The following is a 27,704-nucleotide window of genomic DNA, read 5'->3' on the forward strand; positions in this document are numbered from 1 at the left end:
AATAAGAATCATTTTCTTAATATAGTGGTCCAGGTTTCAAGAGATTAACTTGATAATTGTTTGTTTTATAAGCAGATCAAAAAATAAATATTTAATATTTGTCAAAATTATCATATAAAATCATGTTTTATAGTTTTAAAGAAGTATCTGCTTAAACGAGATGTATGCAAGTTAATAATAATAAATTAGAATCATTTTCTTAATATAGTGGTCCAGGTTTCAAGAGATTAACTTGATAATTGTTTGTTTTATAAGCAGATCAAAAAATATATATTTAATATTCGTCAAAATTATCATATAAATCATGTTTTATAGTTTTAATGAAGTATTTGCTTAAATGAGAAGTATGCAAGTTAATAATAAAAAATTAGAATCATTTTCTTAATATAGTGGTCCAGGTTTCAAGAGATTATCTTGAGAATTGTTTGTTTTATAAGAAGATCAAAACATAAATATTTAATATTCGTCAAAATTATCATATTTAATCATGTTTTATAGTTTTAATGAAAAATCTGCTTAAATGAATTGAATGCAAGTTAATAATAAAAAATTAGAATCATTTTCTTAATATAGTGGTCCAGGTTTCAAGAGATTAACTTGAGAATTGTTTGTTTTATAAGCAGATCAAAAAATAAATTTTTAATATACGTCAAAATTATCATATAAAATCATGTTTTATAGTGTTTATAAAGTATCTGCTTAAATGAAATGTATGCAAGTTAATAATAATAAATTAAATAATTTAATTAATATTATGGTCAGGGAAGCATTTGAGTAACTTTTAGATACATTGCTATTAATTTTATATCAACAATACCTAATAACCATTACATGTAAATTGCATAAATTCATTATAATCAGTATTCGTTAGTTCATTTTCAAAATTGGATGTTCATACTTTCCCAAAGTTGTATGCATACAAATAAATGTCTCAGCATTCCTTGAGTCATCTGCTGTATTGCCATCTAAAAAAATTTAATCAGTTAAATATATATAATAATTACAGAATGACTCGATAACTCAGTGCTTTATAAGCAGTTTAAAACATGAATTTTTGATATTCGTCAAAATGATCATATAAAATCATGTTTTTTAGTGTTTATGAAGTATCAAGTTAAATGAATTGTATGAAAGTTAATTATAGTAAATAAGAATCATTTACTTAGTCCTATTGTCAGGATTTCATGACATTAACATTTTGTTACATAACAATTAATTTTCTATAAATTATATTCTATTATAAGCTCTACACGTACGTTGAATAAAACAATTATTATTATCAGTATCTTCTAGTCCAGTTTCATCATAGGATGTTTATATTTTCCAAACTGATAGAATCGCGAATTCATGTGTCACCATGGCTTTCATTGGCTGCTGTATTGCAATCTGAAAATATTGTAGTCAGTTATATATGCGTATAGTTGGAGTAAACAATGTCACTACTACACACCATAATTAGAACGAAAATCTTTATATGATAACTAGTATTTGGAAAATACTGAATAAGTCAGTAACGGAAACAATCAAACAATAACTATCTGAACAACTTTATTCTTAATACAAAAATCTTTATTAAATGAACAACAACTACACCCAATAGCTAAGTAAAAACAACCATCAGTTATGTTAAAAGGCCGTCCGGTGAACGGCACACAACCGACTAGTTTTACTCTGTGGCGATCGGGCATCGGCCAACCGACGTCGTCCCCACTACCGCCCTCTGTCGGTGCATACATTTAATAATTTTCAGTGTTTTATAAGCAGTTTAAAATGGGAATTTGTCAAAATTATCATATAAAAACATGTATTATAGTGTATTCAAAATACCAGGTTAAATGAAACACGTGAAAGATAATGGCAAAATATCTTAAACCATTGTTCAAGCTTCTAAACATTGACTTAATATCTGAGTGTTTTATAATGATCATTTAAATATAGTAAAAATAAAATATATTTATAGCATAGGTAAATTTTAAGAATAAACAATACAAGCTAAAGTTGTTTACTATTATTTTATTCAGATATTTAACAAATCTCATATGTTTCACAGCTATTAATTTAGTATCAATTATATTCAATAACCATTGCACGCACATTGCATAAATCCAATATTATTATCAGTATCTTCTAGTCCATTTTCAACATAGTATGTTGATACTTTCCTTGGTGGTAGAAATGTGAATTCGTGTCTCAGCGTGCCTCGATTGATCTGATATACTGCCATCTGAAAAAATGTAATAAGTTAATAATGTATAACGGTTGGAGAATAGCTTGAGAATACAGTGTTTTACAGGCAGTTCAAAGTATGAATTTGTAATATTAGTCAATATTATCATATAAAAAACATGTTTTATAGTGTTTATGAAGTATCAGCTTAAATGACAAATATGGATGTTAGTAATGGTAAATAAGAATCATTTACTTAATCTAATTGTCTAGGTTTCATGACACTGACTTGATAATTGAGATTTTTATGAGCAGCTAAAAATATGAATTTGTAATATGAGTCAAAATTATGATATATAAGCACGTTTTATAGTGTTTATTATCAAGTATGAGCCTAAATGAAATATATGGAAGTTAATAATGGTAAATAAGAACCATTTACTTAATATAATGGTTAGGGTTTTATGACACTAACTTTTTGTAACACTACTATTAATTGAATATCGATTACATTCAATACCCATTACACGCACGTTGCATGAAACCATTAATATTAGCAGTACCTTCTATTCCAATTTTCAACGGAAGATGTTGTAACTTTCCAAAGTGATAGAAATGTTAATTCATGTCTCAGCATGCCTCGAGTGATCTGCTGTACTGCCATCTAAAACACAAAGTAGTCAGTTAAATATGTATAATGTTTAAAGAAATAATTATAATGCTTAGCAACAAAAGAGATAGTACAAATCTACCAGAATGTCTTGTTGAGTTTTAATGTAAAACAAAATATAAGTAAAGAATACACTTGTACATTAACATAAAATTGCTGTATTTCAATATTAAAATAATAAGAGTTTGTAATACTTGTATACATTATACAATAAGAATCATTGTCATAATCTAGTAGTCGAGGTTTCTAGACACTAACATGTGAATTGAGTGTTTTATAAGCAGTTAAAAATATGACTTTGTAATATTTGTTAAAATTACCATGTAAAATCATGTTTTATTGTGTGTATGAAGTATCATCTTAAATGTAATATTTGAATGTCAATACAATGTCAGTACAATTTGCAACGTAGCATATTGATATTTAGCATAGTGGTAGAAATGTGAATTCATGTCTCAGCGTGTATTGAATGATCTGCTGTACTGCCATCTAAAAAAAAAAAGTAGTAAGTTAAATATGTATAGTGTTTGGAGAATAACTCGAGAATACAGTGTTTTACAAGCAGTTTAAAGTATGACTTTGTAATATTTGTTTAAATTATCATATCAAAATTATGATATAAAATCATTTTTTATTGTGTGTATGAAGTATCATATTAAATGTAATATTTGAATGTCAATTATGGAAAATTAGAATCATTTGCTTATAATCTAATGGTCAGGGTTTCGTGACACTGACTTTTTGTTACACTACTATTAATTTAATATCAATTAAATTCAATACCCATTACACGCACGTTGCACAAAACCATTATTATTAGCAGTACCGTCTAGTACAATTTTCAACGTAGCATATTGATATTTAGCATAGTGGTAGAAATGTGAATTCTTGTCTCAGCATGTATCGAATGATCTGCTGTACTGCCATCTAAAAAAAAAATAGTAAGTTAAATATGTATAATGGTTGGAGGATAAAATGTCGCTACTAGACACCGTAAGGAGGACAACAATTTTTATATAACAACTTGTACGTGGACAACACTGAATAATTTTGAAATGGAAACAATCAAAACATAAACTAACAGACAAACTTCATTTTTATTACAAAATTCTTGAAAACAATTTACAGTTGAAACTCAAATACAAATACGAATGTAAAACTGCAAAATGATATGAAATATAGACATAATATATAACAGACGATAAGAAATAATAATTATGATAAGCCATAAAGGATAGTACCTACAAACATACCAGAATGTTTTGTAGAATATAAATGTACCTATTATAAGTGTGACTAAAGAATACATTTGTACAACTGAAAATTTGCTCCTTTTCAATATGAAAAAAGTGGGTATCGCTCCGCTGTATAGTAGTGATGGAGAGTAGGTCACTGGTCACTATAATGGATGTGTTAAATTTGAATGCAACGACGGGTAGCATTGTATACGAAAAACGATTCTGAACGGAGATGATTTGTCAGTCAATTATAATTAGTTGGATATATTATATTATTACCTATATTTAAATTGTAATATATCGTTATTTTACGCGATTTCGTAAAAAATTATATTTCATACGCACATAAAATGTTTTCTATATTGACAATGGATTTATTTTTTTACGGTTACTTGAAGGAAAACTTATGGATAACCTACTATTTTTATTTTTGAACCTTAAGTATAAATCACAAAGATCTTATGGATTTTCAACTTCAAAATTCTTTGCAAATTTTCGTGATTTTGATATATTTTCTAAACATTTGAACTTTAAATGCTTATAAACAAAAATTGTGACTAACGATTTTTGATTTATTTTTTACTACGATAAGTTTCAATTATCTATAAGTAGCTTAAAAAATGTCAAAATATTTTGAAAATTTAATCGCAAATAGATAACGCTAATATATAAACGTTTGTTGAAAATTTCAAGTATTTACAATGATTCGTTTTTGACTTACAGCAAAATCAAAAAATCGATTTTGTCTTTTCAAAGAGGGGCTGAAGTCAAAAACGAAGCATTATTACTACTCCAAAAAGTGATGACGGACACAAAAATAATACAAACATCATTGTAAAATCAATACATTCGTCACTCCGTTCAGAATCTAAAAATATTAATTTGTATTATTCGTCAAAATTAACTTATAAAATCATATTTTATAGTTTTTATGAAGTAAAAATATCAGATTAAATGAAACATGTGCAAGTTAAAAATGATAAATTAGAATCATTTTCTTAATCAAGACACTTACTTGTGTTAACTTCGGGCATAAAATATGAACAATTCGTTTATAATATCAAAAATCTTTATTAAATGAACAACAACTACACCCAATAGCTAAGTAAAAACAACCATCAGTTATGTTAAAAGGCCGTCCGGTGAACGGCACACAACCGACTAGTTTTACTCTGTGGCGATCGGGCATCGGCCGACCGACGTCGTCCCCACTACCGCCCACTGTCGGTGCATACATTTAATAATTTTCAGTGTTTTATAAGCAGTTTAAAATGGGAATTTGTCAAAATTATCATATAAAAACATGTATTATAGTGTATTCAAAATACCAGGTTAAATGAAACACGTGAAAGATAATAATGGCAAAATATCTTAAACCATTGTTCAAGCTTCTAAACATTGACTTAATATCTGAGTGTTTTATAATGATCATTTAAATATAGTAAAAATAAAATATATTTATAGCATAGGTAAATTTTAAGAATAAACAATACAAGCTAAAGTTGTTTACTATTATTTTATTCAGATATTTAACAAATCTCAATTGTTTCACAGCTATTAATTTAGTATCAATTATATTCAATAACCATTGCACGCACATTGCATAAATCCAATATTATTATCAGTATCTTCTAGTCCATTTTCAACATAGTATGTTGATACTTTCCTTGGTGGTAGAAATGTGAATTCGTGTCTCAGCGTGCCTCGATTGATCTGATATACTGCCATCTGAAAAAATGTAATAAGTTAATAATGTATAACGGTTGGAGAATAGCTTGAGAATACAGTGTTTTACAGGCAGTTCAAAGTATGAATTTGTAATATTAGTCAATATTATCATATAAAAAACATGTTTTATAGTGTTTATGAAGTATCAGCTTAAATGACAAATATGGATGTTAGTAATGGTAAATAAGAATCATTTACTTAATCTAATTGTCTAGGTTTCATGACACTGACTTGATAATTGAGATTTTTATGAGCAGCTAAAAATATGAATTTGTAATATGAGTCAAAATTATGATATATAAGCACGTTTTATAGTGTTTATTATCAAGTATGAGCCTAAATGAAATATATGGAAGTTAATAATGGTAAATAAGAACCATTTACTTAATATAATGGTTAGGGTTTTATGACACTAACTTTTTGTAACACTACTATTAATTGAATATCGATTACATTCAATACCCATTACACGCACGTTGCATGAAACCATTAATATTAGCAGTACCTTCTATTCCAATTTTCAACGGAAGATGTTGTAACTTTCCAAAGTGATAGAAATGTTAATTCATGTCTCAGCATGCCTCGAGTGATCTGCTGTACTGCCATCTAAAACACAAAGTAGTCAGTTAAATATGTATAATGTTTAAAGAAATAATTATAATGCTTAGCAACAAAAGAGATAGTACAAATCTACCAGAATGTCTTGTTGAGTTTTAATGTAAAACAAAATATAAGTAAAGAATACACTTGTACATTAACATAAAATTGCTGTATTTCAATATTAAAATAATAAGAGTTTGTAATACTTGTATACATTATACAATAAGAATCATTGTCATAATCTAGTAGTCGAGGTTTCTAGACACTAACATGTGAATTGAGTGTTTTATAAGCAGTTAAAAATATGACTTTGTAATATTTGTTAAAATTACCATGTAAAATCATGTTTTATTGTGTGTATGAAGTATCATCTTAAATGTAATATTTGAATGTCAATACAATGTCAGTACAATTTGCAACGTAGCATATTGATATTTAGCATAGTGGTAGAAATGTGAATTCATGTCTCAGCGTGTATTGAATGATCTGCTGTACTGCCATCTAAAAAAAAAAAAGTAGTAAGTTAAATATGTATAGTGTTTGGAGAATAACTCGAGAATACAGTGTTTTACAAGCAGTTTAAAGTATGACTTTGTAATATTTGTTTAAATTATCATATCAAAATTATGATATAAAATCATTTTTTATTGTGTGTATGAAGTATCATATTAAATGTAATATTTGAATGTCAATTATGGAAAATTAGAATCATTTGCTTATAATCTAATGGTCAGGGTTTCGTGACACTGACTTTTTGTTACACTACTATTAATTTAATATCAATTAAATTCAATACCCATTACACGCACGTTGCACAAAACCATTATTATTAGCAGTACCGTCTAGTACAATTTTCAACGTAGCATATTGATATTTAGCATAGTGGTAGAAATGTGAATTCTTGTCTCAGCATGTATCGAATGATCTGCTGTACTGCCATCTAAAAAAAAAATAGTAAGTTAAATATGTATAATGGTTGGAGGATAAAATGTCGCTACTAGACACCGTAAGGAGGACAACAATTTTTATATAACAACTTGTACGTGGACAACACTGAATAATTTTGAAATGGAAACAATCAAAACATAAACTAACAGACAAACTTCATTTTTATTACAAAATTCTTGAAAACAATTTACAGTTGAAACTCAAATACAAATACGAATGTAAAACTGCAAAATGATATGAAATATAGACATAATATATAACAGACGATAAGAAATAATAATTATGATAAGCCATAAAGGATAGTACCTACAAACATACCAGAATGTTTTGTAGAATATAAATGTACCTATTATAAGTGTGACTAAAGAATACATTTGTACAACTGAAAATTTGCTCCTTTTCAATATGAAAAAAGTGGGTATCGCTCCGCTGTATAGTAGTGATGGAGAGTAGGTCACTGGTCACTATAATGGATGTGTTAAATTTGAATGCAACGACGGGTAGCATTGTATACGAAAAACGATTCTGAACGGAGATGATTTGTCAGTCAATTATAATTAGTTGGATATATTATATTATTACCTATATTTAAATTGTAATATATCGTTATTTTACGCGATTTCGTAAAAAATTATATTTCATACGCACATAAAATGTTTTCTATATTGACAATGGATTTATTTTTTTACGGTTACTTGAAGGAAAACTTATGGATAACCTACTATTTTTATTTTTGAACCTTAAGTATAAATCACAAAGATCTTATGGATTTTCAACTTCAAAATTCTTTGCAAATTTTCGTGATTTTGATATATTTTCTAAACATTTGAACTTTAAATGCTTATAAACAAAAATTGTGACTAACGATTTTTGATTTATTTTTTACTACGATAAGTTTCAATTATCTATAAGTAGCTTAAAAAATGTCAAAATATTTTGAAAATTTAATCGCAAATAGATAACGCTAATATATAAACGTTTGTTGAAAATTTCAAGTATTTACAATGATTCGTTTTTGACTTACAGCAAAATCAAAAAATCGATTTTGTCTTTTCAAAGAGGGGCTGAAGTCAAAAACGAAGCATTATTACTACTCCAAAAAGTGATGACGGACACAAAAATAATACAAACATCATTGTAAAATCAATACATTCGTCACTCCGTTCAGAATCTAAAAATATTAATTTGTATTATTCGTCAAAATTAACTTATAAAATCATATTTTATAGTTTTTATGAAGTAAAAATATCAGATTAAATGAAACATGTGCAAGTTAAAAATGATAAATTAGAATCATTTTCTTAATCAAGACACTTACTTGTGTTAACTTCGGGCATAAAATATGAACAATTCGTTTATAATATCAAAAATCTTTATTAAATGAACAACAACTACACCCAATAGCTAAGTAAAAACAACCATCAGTTATGTTAAAAGGCCGTCCGGTGAACGGCACACAACCGACTAGTTTTACTCTGTGGCGATCGGGCATCGGCCGACCGACGTCGTCCCCACTACCGCCCACTGTCGGTGCATACATTTAATAATTTTCAGTGTTTTATAAGCAGTTTAAAATGGGAATTTGTCAAAATTATCATATAAAAACATGTATTATAGTGTATTCAAAATACCAGGTTAAATGAAACACGTGAAAGATAATAATGGCAAAATATCTTAAACCATTGTTCAAGCTTCTAAACATTGACTTAATATCTGAGTGTTTTATAATGATCATTTAAATATAGTAAAAATAAAATATATTTATAGCATAGGTAAATTTTAAGAATAAACAATACAAGCTAAAGTTGTTTACTATTATTTTATTCAGATATTTAACAAATCTCAATTGTTTCACAGCTATTAATTTAGTATCAATTATATTCAATAACCATTGCACGCACATTGCATAAATCCAATATTATTATCAGTATCTTCTAGTCCATTTTCAACATAGTATGTTGATACTTTCCTTGGTGGTAGAAATGTGAATTCGTGTCTCAGCGTGCCTCGATTGATCTGATATACTGCCATCTGAAAAAATGTAATAAGTTAATAATGTATAACGGTTGGAGAATAGCTTGAGAATACAGTGTTTTACAGGCAGTTCAAAGTATGAATTTGTAATATTAGTCAATATTATCATATAAAAAACATGTTTTATAGTGTTTATGAAGTATCAGCTTAAATGACAAATATGGATGTTAGTAATGGTAAATAAGAATCATTTACTTAATCTAATTGTCTAGGTTTCATGACACTGACTTGATAATTGAGATTTTTATGAGCAGCTAAAAATATGAATTTGTAATATGAGTCAAAATTATGATATATAAGCACGTTTTATAGTGTTTATTATCAAGTATGAGCCTAAATGAAATATATGGAAGTTAATAATGGTAAATAAGAACCATTTACTTAATATAATGGTTAGGGTTTTATGACACTAACTTTTTGTAACACTACTATTAATTGAATATCGATTACATTCAATACCCATTACACGCACGTTGCATGAAACCATTAATATTAGCAGTACCTTCTATTCCAATTTTCAACGGAAGATGTTGTAACTTTCCAAAGTGATAGAAATGTTAATTCATGTCTCAGCATGCCTCGAGTGATCTGCTGTACTGCCATCTAAAACACAAAGTAGTCAGTTAAATATGTATAATGTTTAAAGAAATAATTATAATGCTTAGCAACAAAAGAGATAGTACAAATCTACCAGAATGTCTTGTTGAGTTTTAATGTAAAACAAAATATAAGTAAAGAATACACTTGTACATTAACATAAAATTGCTGTATTTCAATATTAAAATAATAAGAGTTTGTAATACTTGTATACATTATACAATAAGAATCATTGTCATAATCTAGTAGTCGAGGTTTCTAGACACTAACATGTGAATTGAGTGTTTTATAAGCAGTTAAAAATATGACTTTGTAATATTTGTTAAAATTACCATGTAAAATCATGTTTTATTGTGTGTATGAAGTATCATCTTAAATGTAATATTTGAATGTCAATACAATGTCAGTACAATTTGCAACGTAGCATATTGATATTTAGCATAGTGGTAGAAATGTGAATTCATGTCTCAGCGTGTATTGAATGATCTGCTGTACTGCCATCTAAAAAAAAAAAGTAGTAAGTTAAATATGTATAGTGTTTGGAGAATAACTCGAGAATACAGTGTTTTACAAGCAGTTTAAAGTATGACTTTGTAATATTTGTTTAAATTATCATATCAAAATTATGATATAAAATCATTTTTTATTGTGTGTATGAAGTATCATATTAAATGTAATATTTGAATGTCAATTATGGAAAATTAGAATCATTTGCTTATAATCTAATGGTCAGGGTTTCGTGACACTGACTTTTTGTTACACTACTATTAATTTAATATCAATTAAATTCAATACCCATTACACGCACGTTGCACAAAACCATTATTATTAGCAGTACCGTCTAGTACAATTTTCAACGTAGCATATTGATATTTAGCATAGTGGTAGAAATGTGAATTCTTGTCTCAGCATGTATCGAATGATCTGCTGTACTGCCATCTAAAAAAAAAATAGTAAGTTAAATATGTATAATGGTTGGAGGATAAAATGTCGCTACTAGACACCGTAAGGAGGACAACAATTTTTATATAACAACTTGTACGTGGACAACACTGAATAATTTTGAAATGGAAACAATCAAAACATAAACTAACAGACAAACTTCATTTTTATTACAAAATTCTTGAAAACAATTTACAGTTGAAACTCAAATACAAATACGAATGTAAAACTGCAAAATGATATGAAATATAGACATAATATATAACAGACGATAAGAAATAATAATTATGATAAGCCATAAAGGATAGTACCTACAAACATACCAGAATGTTTTGTAGAATATAAATGTACCTATTATAAGTGTGACTAAAGAATACATTTGTACAACTGAAAATTTGCTCCTTTTCAATATGAAAAAAGTGGGTATCGCTCCGCTGTATAGTAGTGATGGAGAGTAGGTCACTGGTCACTATAATGGATGTGTTAAATTTGAATGCAACGACGGGTAGCATTGTATACGAAAAACGATTCTGAACGGAGATGATTTGTCAGTAAATTATAATTAGTTGGATATATTATATTATTACCTATATTTAAATTGTAATATATCGTTATTTTACGCGATTTCGTAAAAAATTATATTTCATACGCACATAAAATGTTTTCTATATTGACAATGGATTTATTTTTTTACGGTTACTTGAAGGAAAACTTATGGATAACCTACTATTTTTATTTTTGAACCTTAAGTATAAATCACAAAGATCTTATGGATTTTCAACTTCAAAATTCTTTGCAAATTTTCGTGATTTTGATATATTTTCTAAACATTTGAACTTTAAATGCTTATAAACAAAAATTGTGACTAACGATTTTTGATTTATTTTTTACTACGATAAGTTTCAATTATCTATAAGTAGCTTAAAAAATGTCAAAATATTTTGAAAATTTAATCGCAAATAGATAACGCTAATATATAAACGTTTGTTGAAAATTTCAAGTATTTACAATGATTCGTTTTTGACTTACAGCAAAATCAAAAAATCGATTTTGTCTTTTCAAAGAGGGGCTGAAGTCAAAAACGAAGCATTATTACTACTCCAAAAAGTGATGACGGACACAAAAATAATACAAACATCATTGTAAAATCAATACATTCGTCACTCCGTTCAGAATCTAAAAATATTAATTTGTATTATTCGTCAAAATTAACTTATAAAATCATATTTTATAGTTTTTATGAAGTAAAAATATCAGATTAAATGAAACATGTGCAAGTTAAAAATGATAAATTAGAATCATTTTCTTAATCAAGACACTTACTTGTGTTAACTTCGGGCATAAAATATGAACAATTCGTTTATAATATCAAAAATCTTTATTAAATGAACAACAACTACACCCAATAGCTAAGTAAAAACAACCATCAGTTATGTTAAAAGGCCGTCCGGTGAACGGCACACAACCGACTAGTTTTACTCTGTGGCGATCGGGCATCGGCCGACCGACGTCGTCCCCACTACCGCCCTCTGTCGGTGCATACATTTAATAATTTTCAGTGTTTTATAAGCAGTTTAAAATGGGAATTTGTCAAAATTATCATATAAAAACATGTATTATAGTGTATTCAAAATACCAGGTTAAATGAAACACGTGAAAGATAATAATGGCAAAATATCTTAAACCATTGTTCAAGCTTCTAAACATTGACTTAATATCTGAGTGTTTTATAATGATCATTTAAATATAGTAAAAATAAAATATATTTATAGCATAGGTAAATTTTAAGAATAAACAATACAAGCTAAAGTTGTTTACTATTATTTTATTCAGATATTTAACAAATCTCAATTGTTTCACAGCTATTAATTTAGTATCAATTATATTCAATAACCATTGCACGCACATTGCATAAATCCAATATTATTATCAGTATCTTCTAGTCCATTTTCAACATAGTATGTTGATACTTTCCTTGGTGGTAGAAATGTGAATTCGTGTCTCAGCGTGCCTCGATTGATCTGATATACTGCCATCTGAAAAAATGTAATAAGTTAATAATGTATAACGGTTGGAGAATAGCTTGAGAATACAGTGTTTTACAGGCAGTTCAAAGTATGAATTTGTAATATTAGTCAATATTATCATATAAAAAACATGTTTTATAGTGTTTATGAAGTATCAGCTTAAATGACAAATATGGATGTTAGTAATGGTAAATAAGAATCATTTACTTAATCTAATTGTCTAGGTTTCATGACACTGACTTGATAATTGAGATTTTTATGAGCAGCTAAAAATATGAATTTGTAATATGAGTCAAAATTATGATATATAAGCACGTTTTATAGTGTTTATTATCAAGTATGAGCCTAAATGAAATATATGGAAGTTAATAATGGTAAATAAGAACCATTTACTTAATATAATGGTTAGGGTTTTATGACACTAACTTTTTGTAACACTACTATTAATTGAATATCGATTACATTCAATACCCATTACACGCACGTTGCATGAAACCATTAATATTAGCAGTACCTTCTATTCCAATTTTCAACGGAAGATGTTGTAACTTTCCAAAGTGATAGAAATGTTAATTCATGTCTCAGCATGCCTCGAGTGATCTGCTGTACTGCCATCTAAAACACAAAGTAGTCAGTTAAATATGTATAATGTTTAAAGAAATAATTATAATGCTTAGCAACAAAAGAGATAGTACAAATCTACCAGAATGTCTTGTTGAGTTTTAATGTAAAACAAAATATAAGTAAAGAATACACTTGTACATTAACATAAAATTGCTGTATTTCAATATTAAAATAATAAGAGTTTGTAATACTTGTATACATTATACAATAAGAATCATTGTCATAATCTAGTAGTCGAGGTTTCTAGACACTAACATGTGAATTGAGTGTTTTATAAGCAGTTAAAAATATGACTTTGTAATATTTGTTAAAATTACCATGTAAAATCATGTTTTATTGTGTGTATGAAGTATCATCTTAAATGTAATATTTGAATGTCAATACAATGTCAGTACAATTTGCAACGTAGCATATTGATATTTAGCATAGTGGTAGAAATGTGAATTCATGTCTCAGCGTGTATTGAATGATCTGCTGTACTGCCATCTAAAAAAAAAAAGTAGTAAGTTAAATATGTATAGTGTTTGGAGAATAACTCGAGAATACAGTGTTTTACAAGCAGTTTAAAGTATGACTTTGTAATATTTGTTTAAATTATCATATCAAAATTATGATATAAAATCATTTTTTATTGTGTGTATGAAGTATCATATTAAATGTAATATTTGAATGTCAATTATGGAAAATTAGAATCATTTGCTTATAATCTAATGGTCAGGGTTTCGTGACACTGACTTTTTGTTACACTACTATTAATTTAATATCAATTAAATTCAATACCCATTACACGCACGTTGCACAAAACCATTATTATTAGCAGTACCGTCTAGTACAATTTTCAACGTAGCATATTGATATTTAGCATAGTGGTAGAAATGTGAATTCTTGTCTCAGCATGTATCGAATGATCTGCTGTACTGCCATCTAAAAAAAAAATAGTAAGTTAAATATGTATAATGGTTGGAGGATAAAATGTCGCTACTAGACACCGTAAGGAGGACAACAATTTTTATATAACAACTTGTACGTGGACAACACTGAATAATTTTGAAATGGAAACAATCAAAACATAAACTAACAGACAAACTTCATTTTTATTACAAAATTCTTGAAAACAATTTACAGTTGAAACTCAAATACAAATACGAATGTAAAACTGCAAAATGATATGAAATATAGACATAATATATAACAGACGATAAGAAATAATAATTATGATAAGCCATAAAGGATAGTACCTACAAACATACCAGAATGTTTTGTAGAATATAAATGTACCTATTATAAGTGTGACTAAAGAATACATTTGTACAACTGAAAATTTGCTCCTTTTCAATATGAAAAAAGTGGGTATCGCTCCGCTGTATAGTAGTGATGGAGAGTAGGTCACTGGTCACTATAATGGATGTGTTAAATTTGAATGCAACGACGGGTAGCATTGTATACGAAAAACGATTCTGAACGGAGATGATTTGTCAGTCAATTATAATTAGTTGGATATATTATATTATTACCTATATTTAAATTGTAATATATCGTTATTTTACGCGATTTCGTAAAAAATTATATTTCATACGCACATAAAATGTTTTCTATATTGACAATGGATTTATTTTTTTACGGTTACTTGAAGGAAAACTTATGGATAACCTACTATTTTTATTTTTGAACCTTAAGTATAAATCACAAAGATCTTATGGATTTTCAACTTCAAAATTCTTTGCAAATTTTCGTGATTTTGATATATTTTCTAAACATTTGAACTTTAAATGCTTATAAACAAAAATTGTGACTAACGATTTTTGATTTATTTTTTACTACGATAAGTTTCAATTATCTATAAGTAGCTTAAAAAATGTCAAAATATTTTGAAAATTTAATCGCAAATAGATAACGCTAATATAAACGTTTGTTGAAAATTTCAAGTATTTACAATGATTCGTTTTTGACTTACAGCAAAATCAAAAAATCGATTTTGTCTTTTCAAAGAGGGGCTGAAGTCAAAAACGAAGCATTATTACTACTCCAAAAAGTGATGACGGACACAAAAATAATACAAACATCATTGTAAAATCAATACATTCGTCACTCCGTTCAGAATCTAAAAATATTAATTTGTATTATTCGTCAAAATTAACTTATAAAATCATATTTTATAGTTTTTATGAAGTAAAAATATCAGATTAAATGAAACATGTGCAAGTTAAAAATGATAAATTAGAATCATTTTCTTAATCAAGACACTTACTTGTGTTAACTTCGGGCATAAAATATGAACAATTCGTTTATAATATCAAAAATCTTTATTAAATGAACAACAACTACACCCAATAGCTAAGTAAAAACAACCATCAGTTATGTTAAAAGGCCGTCCGGTGAACGGCACACAACCAACTAGTTTTACTCTGAGGCGATCGGGCATCGGCCGACCGACGTCGTCCCCACTACCGCCCTCTGTCGGTGCATACATTTAATAATTTTCAGTGTTTTATAAGCAGTTTAAAATGGGGATTTGTCAAAATTATCATATAAAAACATGTATTATAGTGTATTCAAAATACCAGGTTAAATGAAACACGTGAAAGATAATAATGGCAAAATATCTTAAACCATTGTTCAAGCTTCTAAACATTGACTTAATATCTGAGTGTTTTATAATGATCATTTAAATATAGTAAAAATAAAATATATTTATAGCATAGGTAAATTTTAAGAATAAACAATACAAGCTAAAGTTGTTTACTATTATTTTATTCAGATATTTAACAAATCTCAATTGTTTCACAGCTATTAATTTAGTATCAATTATATTCAATAACCATTGCACGCACATTGCATAAATCCAATATTATTATCAGTATCTTCTAGTCCATTTTCAACATAGTATGTTGATACTTTCCTTGGTGGTAGAAATGTGAATTCGTGTCTCAGCGTGCCTCGATTGATCTGATATACTGCCATCTGAAAAAATGTAATAAGTTAATAATGTATAACGGTTGGAGAATAGCTTGAGAATACAGTGTTTTACAGGCAGTTCAAAGTATGAATTTGTAATATTAGTCAATATTATCATATAAAAAACATGTTTTATAGTGTTTATGAAGTATCAGCTTAAATGACAAATATGGATGTTAGTAATGGTAAATAAGAATCATTTACTTAATCTAATTGTCTAGGTTTCATGACACTGACTTGATAATTGAGATTTTTATGAGCAGCTAAAAATATGAATTTGTAATATGAGTCAAAATTATGATATATAAGCACGTTTTATAGTGTTTATTATCAAGTATGAGCCTAAATGAAATATATGGAAGTTAATAATGGTAAATAAGAACCATTTACTTAATATAATGGTTAGGGTTTTATGACACTAACTTTTTGTAACACTACTATTAATTGAATATCGATTACATTCAATACCCATTACACGCACGTTGCATGAAACCATTAATATTAGCAGTACCTTCTATTCCAATTTTCAACGGAAGATGTTGTAACTTTCCAAAGTGATAGAAATGTTAATTCATGTCTCAGCATGCCTCGAGTGATCTGCTGTACTGCCATCTAAAACACAAAGTAGTCAGTTAAATATGTATAATGTTTAAAGAAATAATTATAATGCTTAGCAACAAAAGAGATAGTACAAATCTACCAGAATGTCTTGTTGAGTTTTAATGTAAAACAAAATATAAGTAAAGAATACACTTGTACATTAACATAAAATTGCTGTATTTCAATATTAAAATAATAAGAGTTTGTAATACTTGTATACATTATACAATAAGAATCATTGTCATAATCTAGTAGTCGAGGTTTCTAGACACTAACATGTGAATTGAGTGTTTTATAAGCAGTTAAAAATATGACTTTGTAATATTTGTTAAAATTACCATGTAAAATCATGTTTTATTGTGTGTATGAAGTATCATCTTAAATGTAATATTTGAATGTCAATACAATGTCAGTACAATTTGCAACGTAGCATATTGATATTTAGCATAGTGGTAGAAATGTGAATTCATGTCTCAGCGTGTATTGAATGATCTGCTGTACTGCCATCTAAAAAAAAAAAGTAGTAAGTTAAATATGTATAGTGTTTGGAGAATAACTTGAGAATACAGTGTTTTACAAGCAGTTTAAAGTATGACTTTGTAATATTTGTTTAAATTATCATATCAAAATTATGATATAAAATCATTTTTTATTGTGTGTATGAAGTATCATATTAAATGTAATATTTGAATGTCAATTATGGAAAATTAGAATCATTTGCTTATAATCTAATGGTCAGGGTTTCGTGACACTGACTTTTTGTTACACTACTATTAATTTAATATCAATTAAATTCAATACCCATTACACGCACGTTGCACAAAACCATTATTATTAGCAGTACCGTCTAGTACAATTTTCAACGTAGCATATTGATATTTAGCATGGTGGTAGAAATGTGAATTCTTGTCTCAGCATGTATCGAATGATCTGCTGTACTGCCATCTAAAAAAAAAATAGTAAGTTAAATATGTATAATGGTTGGAGGATAAAATGTCGCTACTAGACACCGTAAGGAGGACAACAATTTTTATATAACAACTTGTACGTGGACAACACTGAATAATTTTGAAATGGAAACAATCAAAACATAAACTAACAGACAAACTTCATTTTTATTACAAAATTCTTGAAAACAATTTACAGTTGAAACTCAAATACAAATACGAATGTAAAACTGCAAAATGATATGAAATATAGACATAATATATAACAGACGATAAGAAATAATAATTATGATAAGCCATAAAGGATAGTACCTACAAACATACCAGAATGTTTTGTAGAATATAAATGTACCTATTATAAGTGTGACTAAAGAATACATTTGTACAACTGAAAATTTGCTCCTTTTCAATATGAAAAAAGTGGGTATCGCTCCGCTGTATAGTAGTGATGGAGAGTAGGTCACTGGTCACTATAATGGATGTGTTAAATTTGAATGCAACGACGGGTAGCATTGTATACGAAAAACGATTCTGAACGGAGATGATTTGTCAGTCAATTATAATTAGTTGGATATATTATATTATTACCTATATTTAAATTGTAATATATCGTTATTTTACGCGATTTCGTAAAAAATTATATTTCATACGCACATAAAATGTTTTCTATATTGACAATGGATTTATTTTTTTACGGTTACTTGAAGGAAAACTTATGGATAACCTACTATTTTTATTTTTGAACCTTAAGTATAAATCACAAAGATCTTATGGATTTTCAACTTCAAAATTCTTTGCAAATTTTCGTGATTTTGATATATTTTCTAAACATTTGAACTTTAAATGCTTATAAACAAAAATTGTGACTAACGATTTTTGATTTATTTTTTACTACGATAAGTTTCAATTATCTATAAGTAGCTTAAAAAATGTCAAAATATTTTGAAAATTTAATCGCAAATAGATAACGCTAATATAAACGTTTGTTGAAAATTTCAAGTATTTACAATGATTCGTTTTTGACTTACAGCAAAATCAAAAAATCGATTTTGTCTTTTCAAAGAGGGGCTGAAGTCAAAAACGAAGCATTATTACTACTCCAAAAAGTGATGACGGACACAAAAATAATACAAACATCATTGTAAAATCAATACATTCGTCACTCCGTTCAGAATCTAAAAATATTAATTTGTATTATTCGTCAAAATTAACTTATAAAATCATATTTTATAGTTTTTATGAAGTAAAAATATCAGATTAAATGAAACATGTGCAAGTTAAAAATGATAAATTAGAATCATTTTCTTAATCAAGACACTTACTTGTGTTAACTTCGGGCATAAAATATGAACAATTCGTTTATAATATCAAAAATCTTTATTAAATGAACAACAACTACACCCAATAGCTAAGTAAAAACAACCATCAGTTATGTTAAAAGGCCGTCCGGTGAACGGCACACAACCAACTAGTTTTACTCTGAGGCGATCGGGCATCGGCCGACCGACGTCGTCCCCACTACCGCCCTCTGTCGGTGCATACATTTAATAATTTTCAGTGTTTTATAAGCAGTTTAAAATGGGGATTTGTCAAAATTATCATATAAAAACATGTATTATAGTGTATTCAAAATACCAGGTTAAATGAAACACGTGAAAGATAATAATGGCAAAATATCTTAAACCATTGTTCAAGCTTCTAAACATTGACTTAATATCTGAGTGTTTTATAATGATCATTTAAATATAGTAAAAATAAAATATATTTATAGCATAGGTAAATTTTAAGAATAAACAATACAAGCTAAAGTTGTTTACTATTATTTTATTCAGATATTTAACAAATCTCAATTGTTTCACAGCTATTAATTTAGTATCAATTATATTCAATAACCATTGCACGCACATTGCATAAATCCAATATTATTATCAGTATCTTCTAGTCCATTTTCAACATAGTATGTTGATACTTTCCTTGGTGGTAGAAATGTGAATTCGTGTCTCAGCGTGCCTCGATTGATCTGATATACTGCCATCTGAAAAAATGTAATAAGTTAATAATGTATAACGGTTGGAGAATAGCTTGAGAATACAGTGTTTTACAGGCAGTTCAAAGTATGAATTTGTAATATTAGTCAATATTATCATATAAAAAACATGTTTTATAGTGTTTATGAAGTATCAGCTTAAATGACAAATATGGATGTTAGTAATGGTAAATAAGAATCATTTACTTAATCTAATTGTCTAGGTTTCATGACACTGACTTGATAATTGAGATTTTTATGAGCAGCTAAAAATATGAATTTGTAATATGAGTCAAAATTATGATATATAAGCACGTTTTATAGTGTTTATTATCAAGTATGAGCCTAAATGAAATATATGGAAGTTAATAATGGTAAATAAGAACCATTTACTTAATATAATGGTTAGGGTTTTATGACACTAACTTTTTGTAACACTACTATTAATTGAATATCGATTACATTCAATACCCATTACACGCACGTTGCATGAAACCATTAATATTAGCAGTACCTTCTATTCCAATTTTCAACGGAAGATGTTGTAACTTTCCAAAGTGATAGAAATGTTAATTCATGTCTCAGCATGCCTCGAGTGATCTGCTGTACTGCCATCTAAAACACAAAGTAGTCAGTTAAATATGTATAATGTTTAAAGAAATAATTATAATGCTTAGCAACAAAAGAGATAGTACAAATCTACCAGAATGTCTTGTTGAGTTTTAATGTAAAACAAAATATAAGTAAAGAATACACTTGTACATTAACATAAAATTGCTGTATTTCAATATTAAAATAATAAGAGTTTGTAATACTTGTATACATTATACAATAAGAATCATTGTCATAATCTAGTAGTCGAGGTTTCTAGACACTAACATGTGAATTGAGTGTTTTATAAGCAGTTAAAAATATGACTTTGTAATATTTGTTAAAATTACCATGTAAAATCATGTTTTATTGTGTGTATGAAGTATCATCTTAAATGTAATATTTGAATGTCAATACAATGTCAGTACAATTTGCAACGTAGCATATTGATATTTAGCATAGTGGTAGAAATGTGAATTCATGTCTCAGCGTGTATTGAATGATCTGCTGTACTGCCATCTAAAAAAAAAAAGTAGTAAGTTAAATATGTATAGTGTTTGGAGAATAACTTGAGAATACAGTGTTTTACAAGCAGTTTAAAGTATGACTTTGTAATATTTGTTTAAATTATCATATCAAAATTATGATATAAAATCATTTTTTATTGTGTGTATGAAGTATCATATTAAATGTAATATTTGAATGTCAATTATGGAAAATTAGAATCATTTGCTTATAATCTAATGGTCAGGGTTTCGTGACACTGACTTTTTGTTACACTACTATTAATTTAATATCAATTAAATTCAATACCCATTACACGCACGTTGCACAAAACCATTATTATTAGCAGTACCGTCTAGTACAATTTTCAACGTAGCATATTGATATTTAGCATGGTGGTAGAAATGTGAATTCTTGTCTCAGCATGTATCGAATGATCTGCTGTACTGCCATCTAAAAAAAAAATAGTAAGTTAAATATGTATAATGGTTGGAGGATAAAATGTCGCTACTAGACACCGTAAGGAGGACAACAATTTTTATATAACAACTTGTACGTGGACAACACTGAATAATTTTGAAATGGAAACAATCAAAACATAAACTAACAGACAAACTTCATTTTTATTACAAAATTCTTGAAAACAATTTACAGTTGAAACTCAAATACAAATACGAATGTAAAACTGCAAAATGATATGAAATATAGACATAATATATAACAGACGATAAGAAATAATAATTATGATAAGCCATAAAGGATAGTACCTACAAACATACCAGAATGTTTTGTAGAATATAAATGTACCTATTATAAGTGTGACTAAAGAATACATTTGTACAACTGAAAATTTGCTCCTTTTCAATATGAAAAAAGTGGGTATCGCTCCGCTGTATAGTAGTGATGGAGAGTAGGTCACTGGTCACTATAATGGATGTGTTAAATTTGAATGCAACGACGGGTAGCATTGTATACGAAAAACGATTCTGAACGGAGATGATTTGTCAGTCAATTATAATTAGTTGGATATATTATATTATTACCTATATTTAAATTGTAATATATCGTTATTTTACGCGATTTCGTAAAAAATTATATTTCATACGCACATAAAATGTTTTCTATATTGACAATGGATTTATTTTTTTACGGTTACTTGAAGGAAAACTTATGGATAACCTACTATTTTTATTTTTGAACCTTAAGTATAAATCACAAAGATCTTATGGATTTTCAACTTCAAAATTCTTTGCAAATTTTCGTGATTTTGATATATTTTCTAAACATTTGAACTTTAAATGCTTATAAACAAAAATTGTGACTAACGATTTTTGATTTATTTTTTACTACGATAAGTTTCAATTATCTATAAGTAGCTTAAAAAATGTCAAAATATTTTGAAAATTTAATCGCAAATAGATAACGCTAATATAAACGTTTGTTGAAAATTTCAAGTATTTACAATGATTCGTTTTTGACTTACAGCAAAATCAAAAAATCGATTTTGTCTTTTCAAAGAGGGGCTGAAGTCAAAAACGAAGCATTATTACTACTCCAAAAAGTGATGACGGACACAAAAATAATACAAACATCATTGTAAAATCAATACATTCGTCACTCCGTTCAGAATCTAAAAATATTAATTTGTATTATTCGTCAAAATTATCATATACAATCATGTTTTATAGTTTTAATGAAGTATCTGCTTAAATGAGATGTATGCAAGTTAATAATAACAAATTAGAATCATTTTCTTAATATAGTGGTCCAGGCTTCAAGAGATTAACTTGATAATTGTTTGTTTTATAAGCAGATCAAAAAATAAATATTTAATATTCGTCAAAATTATCATATAAATTCATGTTTTATAGTTTTAATGAAGTATCTGCTTAAATGAGATGTATGCAAGTTAATAATAATAAATTAGAATCATTTTCTTAATATTATGGTCCAGGTTTCAAGCGATTAACTTGATAATTGTTTGTTTTATAAGCAGATCAAAAAATAAATATTTAATATTCGTCAAAATTATCATATACAATCATGTTTTATAGTTTTAATGAAGTATCTGCTTAAATGAGATGTATGCAAGTTAATAATAATAAATTAGAATCATTTTCTTAATATAATGGTCCAGGTTTCAAGCGATTAACTTGATAATTGTTTGTTTTATAAGCAGATCAAAAAATAAATATTTAATATTCGTCAAAATTATCATATAAATTCATGTTTTATAGTTTTAATGAAGTATTTGCTTAAATGAGAAGTATGCAAGTTAATAATAAAAAATTAGAATCATTTTCTTAATATTATGGTCAGGGAAGCATTTGAGTAACTTTTAGATACATTGCAATTAATTTTCTATCAACTATACCTAATAACCATTACACGTACATTGCATAAATTCTTTATAATCAGTATTCGTTAGTTCATTTTCAAAATTGGATGTTCATACTTTTCCAGAGTTGTTTGAATACCAAATAATGTTTCAGCATCCCTTGAGTGATCTGCTGTATTTGCATCTAAAAAAATATAATAATTGGAGAATGACTCGATAACTCAGTGCTATATAAGTAGTTCAAAAAATAAATGTATATTATTCATCAAAATTATCATATACAATCATGTTTTATAGTTTTAATGAAGTATCTGCTTAAATGAGATGTATGCAAGTTAATAATAACAAATTAGAATCATTTTCTTAATATAGTGGTCCAGGCTTCAAGAGATTAACTTGATAATTGTTTGTTTTATAAGCAGATCAAAAAATAAATATTTAATATTCGTCAAAATTATCATATAAATTCATGTTTTATAGTTTTAATGAAGTATTTGCTTAAATGAGAAGTATGCAAGTTAATAATAAAAAATTAGAATCATTTTCTTAATATTATGGTCAGGGAAGCATTTGAGTAACTTTTAGATACATTGCTATTAATTTTCTATCAACTATACCTAATAACCATTACACGTACATTGCATAAATTCTTTATAATCAGTATTCGTTAGTTCATTTTCAAAATTGGATGTTCATACTTTTCCAGAATTGTTTGAATACCAAATAATGTTTCAGCATCCCTTGAGTGATCTGCTGTATTTGCATCTAAAAAAATATAATAATTGGAGAATGACTCGATAACTCAGTGCTTTATAAGCAGTTCAAAAAATAAATGTATATTATTCATCAAAATTATCATATACAATCATGTTTTATAGTTTTAATGAAGTATCTGCTTAAATGAGATGTATGCAAGTTAATAATAACAAATTAGAATCATTTTCTTAATATAGTGGTCCAGGCTTCAAGAGATTAACTTGATAATTGTTTGTTTTATAAGCAGATCAAAAAATAAATATTTAATATTCGTCAAAATTATCATATAAATTCATGTTTTATAGTTTTAATGAAGTATCTGCTTAAATGAGATGTATGCAATTAATAATAATAAATTAGAATCATTTTCTTAATATAATGGTCCAGGTTTCAAGCGATTAACTTGATAATTGTTTGTTTTATAAGCAGATCAAAAAATAAATATTTAATATTCGTCAAAATTATCATATACAATCATGTTTTATAGTTTTAATGAAGTATTTGCTTAAATGAGATGTATGCAAGTTAATAATAATAAATTAGAATCATTTTCTTAATATAATGGTCCAGGTTTCAAGCGATTAACTTGATAATTGTTTGTTTTATAAGCAGATCAAAAAATAAATATTTAATATTCGTCAAAATTATCATATAAATTCATGTTTTATAGTTTTAATGAAGTATTTGCTTAAATGAGAAGTATGCAAGTTAATAATAAAAAATTAGAATCATTTTCTTAATATTATGGTCAGGGAAGCATTTGAGTAACTTTTAGATACATTGCTATTAATTTTCTATCAACTATACCTAATAACCATTACACGTACATTGCATAAATTCTTTATAATCAGTATTCGTTAGTTCATTTTCAAAATTGGATGTTCATACTTTTCCAGAGTTGTTTGAATACCAAATAATGTTTCAGCATCCCTTGAGTGATCTGCTGTATTTGCATCTAAAAAAATTTATCTAGTTAAATAAATATAATAATTGGAGAATGACTCGATAACTCAGTGCTTTATAAGCAGTTTAAAACATGAATTTTTGATATTCGTCAAAATGATCATATAAAATCATGTTTTTTAGTGTTTATGAAGTATCAAGTTAAATAAATTGTACGAAAGTTAATTATAGTAAATAAGTATCATTTACTTAGTCCTATTGTCAGGATTTCATAACATTAACATTTTGTTACATAACTATTAATTTCCTATAAATTATATTCTATTATAAGCTCTACACGTACGTTGAATAAAACAATTATTATTATCAGTATCTTCTAGTCCATTTTCAACATAGGATGTTTATATTTTCCAAACTGATAGAATCGCGAATTCATGTCTCACCATGGCTTTCATTGTCTGCTGTATTGCAATCTGAAAATATTGTAGTCAGTTAAATATGCGTATAGTTGGAGTAAACAATGTCACTACTACACACCATAATTAGAACGAAAATCTTTATATGATAACTAGTATTTGGAAAATACTGAATAAGTCAGTAACGGAAACAATCAAACAATAACTATCTGAACAACTTTATTCTTAATACAAAATATTTAAAAACAATTTTCATTTAAAACTTAAATGCAAATACGATTGTAAAACAGCAAAGTGATATGAAATATAATCTTATAACTGATGATAAGAAATAATAATTATGATAAGCCATAAAAGATAGTACAAATCTACCAAATTATTTTATTGAATTTGAATGTAAAATAAATGTAACTAAATAATACACTCGAACAATAACTTAAATTTTCTTCCGTTCAATACGAAAAAAATATGAATTGTATAATTCGTCAAAATTAACATATAAAATAATTTGTTAAAGTTCTTATGAAGTAAAAGTATCTGGTTAAACAAAACATATGAAAGTTATAAATGATAAAATGGAATAATTTTCATAATATAACAGTCAAGGTTTCAAAACACGTACTTGAGAATAAAATATTTTATAAGCAGTTAAATGTATGAATTTGTTATATTCAACAAAATTATCATATAAATGTAATAAAAATAAAATGATTTTTATAGCTAAGACAAATTTTAAGAATGAAAATTAAAAGTTCTCAGGTGTTTAATAATCATTTATTTACTTTATTAACAAATATCTATTGTATCATTATATTAATATTCTATAAATTATATTCAATAACCATTACATGTAATTTGCATAAATTCATTATAATCAGTATTCGTTAGTTCATTTTCAAAATTGGATGTTCATACTTTTCCAGAGTTGTTTGAATACCAAATAATGTTTCAGCATCCCTTGAGCGATCTGCTGTATTTGCATCTAAAAAAATATAATAATTGGAGAATGACTCGATAACTCAGTGCTTTATAAGCAGTTTAAAACATGAATTTTTAATATTCGTCAAAATTATCATATAAAATCATGATTTATAGTTTTAATGAAGTATCTGCTTAAATGAGATGTATGCAAGTTATTAATAACAAATAAGAATCATTTTCTTAATATAGTGGTCTAGGTTTCAAGAGATTATCTTGAGAATTGTTTGTTTTATAAGCAGATCAAAAAATAAATATTTAATATTCGTCAAAATTATCATATAGAATCATGTTTTATAGTTTTAATGAAGTATCTGCTTAAATGAGATGTATGCAAGTTAATAATAACAAATTAGAATCATCTTCTTAATATAGTGGTCCAGGCTTCAAGAGATTATCTTGAGAATTGTTTGTTTTATAATCAGATCAAAAAATAAATATTTAATATTCGTCAAAATTATCATATAAAATCATGTTTTATAGTTTTAATGAAGAATCTGCTTAAATGAGATGTATGCAAGTTAATAATAACAAATTAGAATCATCTTCATAATATAATGGTCCAGGTTTCAAGAGATTAACTTGAGAATTGTGTGTTTTATAAGCAGTTCAAAAAATAAACGTATATTATTCATCAAAATTATCATATAAAATCATGTTTTATAGTGTTTATGAAAAATCTGCTTAAATGAGATGTATGAAAGTTAATAATAATAAATCAGAATCATTTTCTTAATATTATGGTCAGGGAAGCATTTGAGTAACTTTTAGTTACATTGCTATTAATTTTCTATCAACTATACCTAATAACCATTACACGTACATTGCATAAATTCTTTATAATCAGTATCTTTTAGTTCATTTTCAAAATTGGATGTTCATACTTTTCCAGAGTTGTTTGAATACCAAATAATGTTTCAGCATCCCTTGAGTGATCTGCTGTATTTGCATCTAAAAAAATATAATAATTGGAGAATGACTCGATAACTCAGTGCTTTATAAGCAGTTCAAAAAATAAATGTATATTATTCATCAAAATTATCATATACAATCATGTTTTATAGTTTTAATGAAGTATCTGCTTAAATGAGATGTATGCAAGTTAATAATAACAAA

General features: G+C 26.8%; 6 long non-coding RNA genes across 18 annotated transcripts; all 6 read right to left on the reverse strand.

The window, feature by feature from the left end:
- Positions 1-2,050: 2,050 nt before the first annotated feature.
- Positions 2,051-5,221, reverse strand: LOC132931234 (uncharacterized). Of its 4 annotated transcripts, none has more exons than XR_009662368.1 (5): positions 5,090-5,221; positions 3,620-3,763; positions 3,157-3,325; positions 2,730-2,830; positions 2,051-2,224 (listed from the first exon to the last, which is right to left on the reverse strand). It is a non-coding gene; the product is annotated as an uncharacterized LOC132931234 (long non-coding RNA). The 4 variants fall into 4 exon arrangements; XR_009662369.1 differs by lacking the exon at positions 5,090-5,221 and adding an exon at positions 3,829-4,023; XR_009662370.1 differs by lacking the exon at positions 5,090-5,221 and having other exon boundaries at positions 3,633-4,014.
- Positions 5,222-5,571: 350 nt separating this feature from the next.
- Positions 5,572-8,800, reverse strand: LOC132931232 (uncharacterized). 3 transcript variants are annotated; one of them, XR_009662365.1, is made up of 5 exons: positions 8,669-8,800; positions 7,212-7,342; positions 6,735-6,903; positions 6,308-6,408; positions 5,572-5,802 (listed from the first exon to the last, which is right to left on the reverse strand). It is a non-coding gene; the product is annotated as an uncharacterized LOC132931232 (long non-coding RNA). The 3 variants fall into 3 exon arrangements; XR_009662363.1 differs by having other exon boundaries at positions 7,199-7,342; XR_009662364.1 differs by lacking the exon at positions 8,669-8,800 and adding an exon at positions 7,408-7,599 and having other exon boundaries at positions 7,199-7,342.
- Positions 8,801-9,150: 350 nt separating this feature from the next.
- LOC132931238 (uncharacterized) lies at positions 9,151-12,378 on the reverse strand. 3 transcript variants are annotated; one of them, XR_009662377.1, is made up of 5 exons: positions 12,247-12,378; positions 10,790-10,920; positions 10,314-10,482; positions 9,887-9,987; positions 9,151-9,381 (listed from the first exon to the last, which is right to left on the reverse strand). It is a non-coding gene; the product is annotated as an uncharacterized LOC132931238 (long non-coding RNA). The 3 variants fall into 3 exon arrangements; XR_009662375.1 differs by having other exon boundaries at positions 10,777-10,920; XR_009662376.1 differs by lacking the exon at positions 12,247-12,378 and adding an exon at positions 10,986-11,168 and having other exon boundaries at positions 10,777-10,920.
- A 350-nt stretch (positions 12,379-12,728) lies between these two features.
- On the reverse strand, positions 12,729-15,954 carry LOC132931235 (uncharacterized). Of its 3 annotated transcripts, none has more exons than XR_009662373.1 (5): positions 15,823-15,954; positions 14,368-14,498; positions 13,892-14,060; positions 13,465-13,565; positions 12,729-12,959 (listed from the first exon to the last, which is right to left on the reverse strand). It is a non-coding gene; the product is annotated as an uncharacterized LOC132931235 (long non-coding RNA). The 3 variants fall into 3 exon arrangements; XR_009662371.1 differs by having other exon boundaries at positions 14,355-14,498; XR_009662372.1 differs by lacking the exon at positions 15,823-15,954 and adding an exon at positions 14,564-14,755 and having other exon boundaries at positions 14,355-14,498.
- A 350-nt stretch (positions 15,955-16,304) lies between these two features.
- LOC132931398 (uncharacterized) lies at positions 16,305-24,301 on the reverse strand. Of its 4 annotated transcripts, XR_009662581.1 has the most exons (10): positions 24,173-24,301; positions 23,592-23,719; positions 21,507-21,650; positions 21,044-21,212; positions 20,617-20,717; positions 19,982-20,111; positions 17,931-18,074; positions 17,468-17,636; positions 17,041-17,141; positions 16,305-16,535 (listed from the first exon to the last, which is right to left on the reverse strand). It is a non-coding gene; the product is annotated as an uncharacterized LOC132931398 (long non-coding RNA). The 4 variants fall into 4 exon arrangements; XR_009662583.1 differs by lacking the exons at positions 23,592-23,719; positions 24,173-24,301 and having other exon boundaries at positions 17,944-18,074; positions 21,507-21,911; XR_009662582.1 differs by lacking the exons at positions 23,592-23,719; positions 24,173-24,301 and having other exon boundaries at positions 21,520-21,910.
- Positions 24,302-25,104: 803 nt separating this feature from the next.
- On the reverse strand, positions 25,105-27,540 carry LOC132931334 (uncharacterized). The gene is made up of 4 exons (XR_009662465.1): positions 27,412-27,540; positions 26,459-26,592; positions 25,538-25,667; positions 25,105-25,246 (listed from the first exon to the last, which is right to left on the reverse strand). It is a non-coding gene; the product is annotated as an uncharacterized LOC132931334 (long non-coding RNA).
- Positions 27,541-27,704: the final 164 nt, after the last annotated feature.

This window comes from Rhopalosiphum padi, unplaced genomic scaffold (genome assembly GCF_020882245.1).
Source record: "Rhopalosiphum padi isolate XX-2018 unplaced genomic scaffold, ASM2088224v1 scaffold1, whole genome shotgun sequence".
NCBI lineage: Eukaryota > Metazoa > Arthropoda > Insecta > Hemiptera > Aphididae > Rhopalosiphum > Rhopalosiphum padi.